Source organism: Cephus cinctus, unplaced genomic scaffold (genome assembly GCF_000341935.2).
Source record: "Cephus cinctus unplaced genomic scaffold, Ccin1 Ccin1_scaffold0564, whole genome shotgun sequence".
NCBI lineage: Eukaryota > Metazoa > Arthropoda > Insecta > Hymenoptera > Cephidae > Cephus > Cephus cinctus.
In genome coordinates, this window is record NW_014333216.1 from 493,382 (window position 1) to 499,620 (window position 6,239).

The 6,239-nt window shown below is 40.5% G+C and overlaps 1 protein-coding gene across 6 annotated transcripts in view; it reads right to left on the bottom strand.

Moving 5' to 3' along the window:
- Positions 1 to 6,239, bottom strand: part of LOC107268547 (beta-1,4-N-acetylgalactosaminyltransferase bre-4) — a 53,404-nt gene that overhangs the window by 28,629 nt on the left and 18,536 nt on the right. The gene's annotated exons all lie outside the window — the stretch shown is intronic.

Sequence of the window (6,239 nt, forward strand, 5' to 3'; positions counted from 1 at the left end):
GGGGGGGGGAGGGGAGGGGGGGTGCGTGCATGGCGAATGGGTACGAGTGAATTATCAGTAAAAAAAAATGGTTTATCCTCGTTTCTTCACTTCGTTAGAACTGACCTTGATAATGAACTGTACAGCACTTGGGCCTTATCGCTGAACGCGTAAAGTAGGTTTAACGTAACTGAATTTTTTATTAATCGAAAACGTTGTTTGACCATGGGAAAGAAAAGTTCGTGAAATATCAATGAGCGGGCGTTCGATCGTTTTTGGGTAATTTAGGTTAATCGATTGTTACGTATGTGCTGCTACGGTCATAAAAATGTGGTATAGCTATTGACTTTTTTTTTCAAATTTACATCCAAATTTCATTGTGAAAAATTTATAGCGTCGTATGCACTGTATCCACGTCGTATCCGCAGTGCATAAGCGCTCCATAAGCGCCCGAACGCAGGAACCGTTTCCTGCATTGGTTTCCGCTCGCAGATTCCGTCGATGCGTCATAACTTTACGTGAATGGGAAAAATCGCGAAACGAGGACTCGGGTGCTTTGCCAATCGCCGATATGAGAATCATAAAATTTTTCGTCCATTGTGGGTGCATCCGAAAGTGCATAAAAACTGTTTGGCTCAAAGAATATAATAAATGTAAAAATTTTAAAATCCGGGGAAAATACTCTCTTGGGCGCGCACGTGAAATCGGATGTTAAAGAATCGAGTGCGTGACGTCCTGGACTCATTGAAGCATCCGGTTCCTTAATACCACGTGCGTGATATCAGTAGAATTGTACGTGACAGTAAAATCAAACAATGCTTCATCCATATGAATCATCTATATTTCCAAATGGACCGTTCGACTTTGCATAAGATTTTACCTATTGCAGTCATGGATATACGCAAACCACAAGACTATATAATAATACGAGATAAAAATACTTGTATAAAATTTAATTTTTTTTTTTTTTTTTTTTAAAAAATTTACGTGACAGTAAAATCAAACAATGCTTCATCCATATGAATCATCTATATTTCCAAATGGACCGTTCGACTTTGCATAAGATTTTACCTATTGCAGTCATGGATATACGCAAACCACAAGACTATATAATAATACGAGATAAAAATACTTGTATAAAATTTAATTTTTTTTTTTTTTTTTTTTACAAAATTTCGTATATGCATATCAACTATAAGATATATATATGAATAATCCATCGCGCGCACTGTAACCGTGCGCTGAAAATATTTCGAAAGAATTTGCAATTTTTGCCAATGACAGGTGACGATTGATCGATCTAGTTTCGCATTACCGAATCCAGAAGACATCTTGCAATTTCGCCCGTTAACCGAAAGGCCAGACGCAACGCAATTCTCGTCCATAAATCAGACGGGATTGCATATCCTTACCTGCAGCTGCCATGAAAACGTATTCCACGTGAATATCCTCGTAGAATTTATGGATTCAGGTAGGTTTACCTAAAGCTCCCCGGGTTAAAGGTTCGTGCCAAGAAAAATTTCCCGGCAATTTTCTCATGCGAATTGTTCGCTCCCAATCTTCGCCACACCCTTGCGCCATATGCTTTCAGTTGAGTCGTGACGATCACTGCATTTCTTGACAGTCCAATTTACGTCATACGAAAAAAAAATCCTATTCAAAATTTGGAAAAAAAATTCAGGGCTACAAAATTAATACATCTTACGCCGTGTATAATTCGATCATATACCTAGTATGTTGCTTGCGTATACGATGGTCGTCGCAAAAGTCACACAGTCAAATTGTCCCAGAGACAAGTTCACCGCCAACGGTACCAAAATCCTATTCACTTAGTAGCACAAATAACACAGCATCCCTAATATCCCAGGAATAAACCCAACGAATACAAAGGATTAAAGGGTCGTATAATAGACCGGCAAGATTTTTGGGCGAAGACAGAAATAAACGTCCCACTGCCTGACGCCAGACGCGATAAGAACGATAACAGGACATAAATCAGAATTGAAGTTCTCGGAAAAAAAAAATCGCCGTGATAAATCGTAAAACCGAAAATAAAATAAAAAAAAAAAAAAAAACGATCCCCAAGGAAAATCCGTAAATAACATTTTAATCCGACTGAAGATCGCTTCATGACGTGAACCCGCGGATAAACCGTATCAAAAAATTGTCCCTGGGTCAAAGGTCACGAGAGTCAATCGATAAGGATCCAAATGATTAATAAGAGGTCGCGGCATCCTATCCGCTGTCCACCTTGCGTTAAATACAGTGCTATGTAATAAATCATATATAAAATCAACGAAAAGCTTATAAAAATAAATCTTCTTTCATGCCAAAGCAGTATGGACCAAAATAAATTTCCAGGATCGAAATCAGCAATGAATTTAAATTTCAGACGCACCGTCGAGCCATCGCGCGTTACGGACACCCTATGACGCAACGTACAATGTATTACGTCATTAAAAATTGTACCCGCATGGGGATTGGAGCAGAGTCACAAAATCGTTACAAGCTCATACGACCGATACCCATCTGCCAAGTGGGGCTATAAACGATTCGCAGTAGTCCATTAAAAGAAAATAAATATACTATATATATATCACTAGCAGCTAGCAGCTATACTCCGATCGACCACTCTGTAATAATAACACTCAGTGTATGCATTGCGAACACGCACTGGTAGTCGCTATTAATAACCCACTTGAAAAGTCTTAGGTAACGTCTTCCTGAAAACCCGTTACCAGAGGTGTAGCGCGTTACAGAGTCCCGAAACCCACGAGTCCCGCGCGGGCGAATAAAGAATATCGACGGTGGCGCCACTCTAACGCCACCGGATTCTAACAATAGGTAACAGCTAAAGTATACAGGGCCGCTCATTGTAGGGTTATGGCTATACTGTACAGCGTAAGACCGAACAAGGTTTCCTAATGTATAATAGTCACCCGTAATAGACTGCAGTAATTGGATCGAAGTTAGCTAACACGGGGTATAGGATGTTTCCACCGGAGAATTTACGAAACTATGCGTTACACGTAATATATAGATATGCATGCACTGTACGCGTGTAATGCGGCACGAAGGCAGTATAGCCATCAGGATGCATTTTTATGTGGCGCCAGCGACGAGTCGCTCGATTGCAATGATAGCTTGACAAAGGGGGAAGAAGGGGGGTCACGAGGTCATTGTTAACCCTGTAATCGTCGTTAATCGTCCGATTGCTCGTAATTAATGTGCTTTGCGTTAGAAGTGCTGGTAGGAAGATACGATATATACCTGTAGGAAATGGACGGATGAGAATAATAATAAGAATGACGCACCCGTCTATTACGCGTAGATCATGGCTTTTTGAATTTCTTTCATCTAATTACGTGGCATTATACCGATGATGACCCTTGACCCGTCGGTACTGCACTGAGCGTGACTTCTTTTCAAGGTCGTACGACAATACTTTTTTTTTTAAATTTATTTATAAATACGCGCGACAGTTGCCAAAGATTTTTAATTGTTTCTATTTTTTTTATGACTAATAATCCACGGGAAATCCAGCTGCGCGAGTGCAATTTTAACGAACCATTAGCGACTTCAGGCGGACAAAGTTGAATCTGTATCGATGCGTTGCCGTAATGTCCAGATCAAGTCAGCGAAATCGAAGCACCGATTCGAACGTTCTGCTCGATCGATGACGCGGGCTTCAAGGCTTCGCTTTGCTTGTAGAGCTATAGGTATATGTACAACAAAAAAACTGTGTATAGGTATACTGGCTGCGAGAGAAATGAAACTGGTAATTTTGTCAATGAGCAACGAGATGAGCAATTTTAGGAGTAACTTGACGAGTTGGCTTCCTCCTCTCTCTCTCTCTCTCACTCTCACTTGCAATTCGCAAGACTGGCTGATCTGCCAAGCAGGTATATACCGATGGTACAATTCGCGAGATCACATGTTTTTTTCAGCAAGGCTAAAGTTATCCCCACGTGTCGATTAGACTGTACTGCGTATATATATATTACGGGTTGGCCGGAATTCCTCGTTATAATTTATTTCCAACTCGAATCACCAGGTCGCGCTCGAGGGTTAGGAATTTTCGAAAAATTAGAAATATTGATCGGATACCGGATACCGACGAACTGATAAATCAGGGATACCAATTATACAATATATGTAAAAAAAATCAGGTCTGAAATTTTATTTTTCGACTACTCCCAGGCGGACCTCCATCCAGCTTATCACGTCATGCAACAAAATATACATAAATATATATTATATTACATTAGACTATTAAGACATACGACAGTAACAAAATAGTTGGTAGCAATAGCACTGCGACAAATCCGAATCAAATGGATTGAATGAGACTTCCTGGTAGTGAAATTGGCGGTAAAATTTAAACGCCTCATTAAATGCGGTGTCTCTCGGGAAAACAAAACGATTGATAAGCTATCGATAGACTTGGTCGAAACGAGCTCGAGTAAAAAGGACAGATCATTGTTATTATTCAAATTGGCATAACCTATTTCACGGTTAATACGTTTATTTCAATTGTTCGTCCGGTTTTTGCCGAAACAGCCATTCGATGTTTGTCGTTAAAAATAAAAAATGACGGTACAGCCCCGTCAAAAAGTTTCAAACAACATGGTTCCCGTTACCAGCGTATAACTGATATTTAGATATATCTCTACGAAATTTTTCTATCCGCACATATTTATTCACCATGTATTTAAAGTAGATGGCCAAGCGCCAAGCTAGTCACGATTGTAAGCATACCCACGGTGTTTATAAAAAAAAAAATCAAAATTTTGTCAAAACTTAACCAAAATCGATCAACCGACATAACGTAGTCGCGATTGACGTTCCGTTTGAATTTGGCATAAAAACGAAAAAATTTTCTCCAAAATTCGTCAAGAGACAACACCGACCTGCCGCTTAATTGACATATATACCGTCCACTAGCGGCTAACCCGCGGTACCGCCGAAACTCCAGAAAATTGGCCTCGCTCAAACCTTAAGCCCGGTCCACAGTCCCGTAAAACATATACGTACATTCGCTTGGTTATTAATAATCTCCGCGAAATCTCAGCCATATGTAAACCCGGCTTAACTACCATCGCACAACGCATCCCCCTCGCCAGGCTACATCGGCGACTGAACGTCGGTAAGTTCGTGCCGGTCGGTAAGGCAGAGTCAGTCAGTCATCAGGATTCCCCGAGTTCCCTGACTCAAAGGCCGTTTTACACTGTTAAAATCCATCACGCACGGTCTCCGTTCGGATACCGTCGCGAAGCCTTTTCCCAAGTCAGTAAGTAATACCTACGTGCCCAACTAAGGATATCCGCTTCGTAATTAAAATCCGTGACTCCGATTGCTGACCTTTTTTTTCCTAATCCGAATTAAATATCTCAAAAAAAAAAAAAAATTTAAACGACAAACCGTCTCCCGCTTCCTTGGCAACCAAGAAACTCGCAATCAGAGGTCGCAGACGCGAGATTAATAAATTCTCGACGCCGGAAACGCGAGCTATATATATTAACGTTACTACCACGTAATTAAAGATAACGGCTGATAACGAGACAATAAATTTTACATTTTTTTTTTCATAAATTTACTTTTTTTTTCTGCATCGTAAACTCTGACCTTGATAAACTCGATATATCTCGCCCTTTCGTTGCCACGATCACTCCTGTCATTGCTGCACAATCTGGTTTCTTATCACTTATGCGTGCACGTGTGATTTTTTGAAAAAAAAAAAAATTCTTCGCCCAATTTTTCGAAATCACATGGTATGGGGGGTGGATAGTTTTTTTAAGTGTCCAGGGGATATATGAAGGTCGGGGGGGGGGAGGAATAACACTTCGCATGCCACTCCACGTAAGTGGCATTCGTGCCGTCCTTGGTGTTGATGCGTGACATGATAAAAAAAAATCTCTTATCAGTAAAAAGCTCACGCACGCACAGCGTCACGTCCACGTGCGTGAATATCGCACACGTGTCCTCTCAGAAACTCGGTCGTGTCCCGGAAGGTAGAGAGAAGATACGATAAATAATGCAGCATCATATGATATACGTACGCGGCCTCCATAATTCGCACCGGTCGCGCCGAGCGAAGTCATTTGTTAATTGGACAATCGCAGAGTCTCGTACAATTTTTTTTTTTCATACCAATTAATCCCGTTGCCCCCGCGATAAAATCCGCGAGCGACCGATATGTGGTTTTGAGATGGATAAAAAGAAAGAAAAAAAAAAAAAAAAAAAAAAAAAGTAAAAATTTT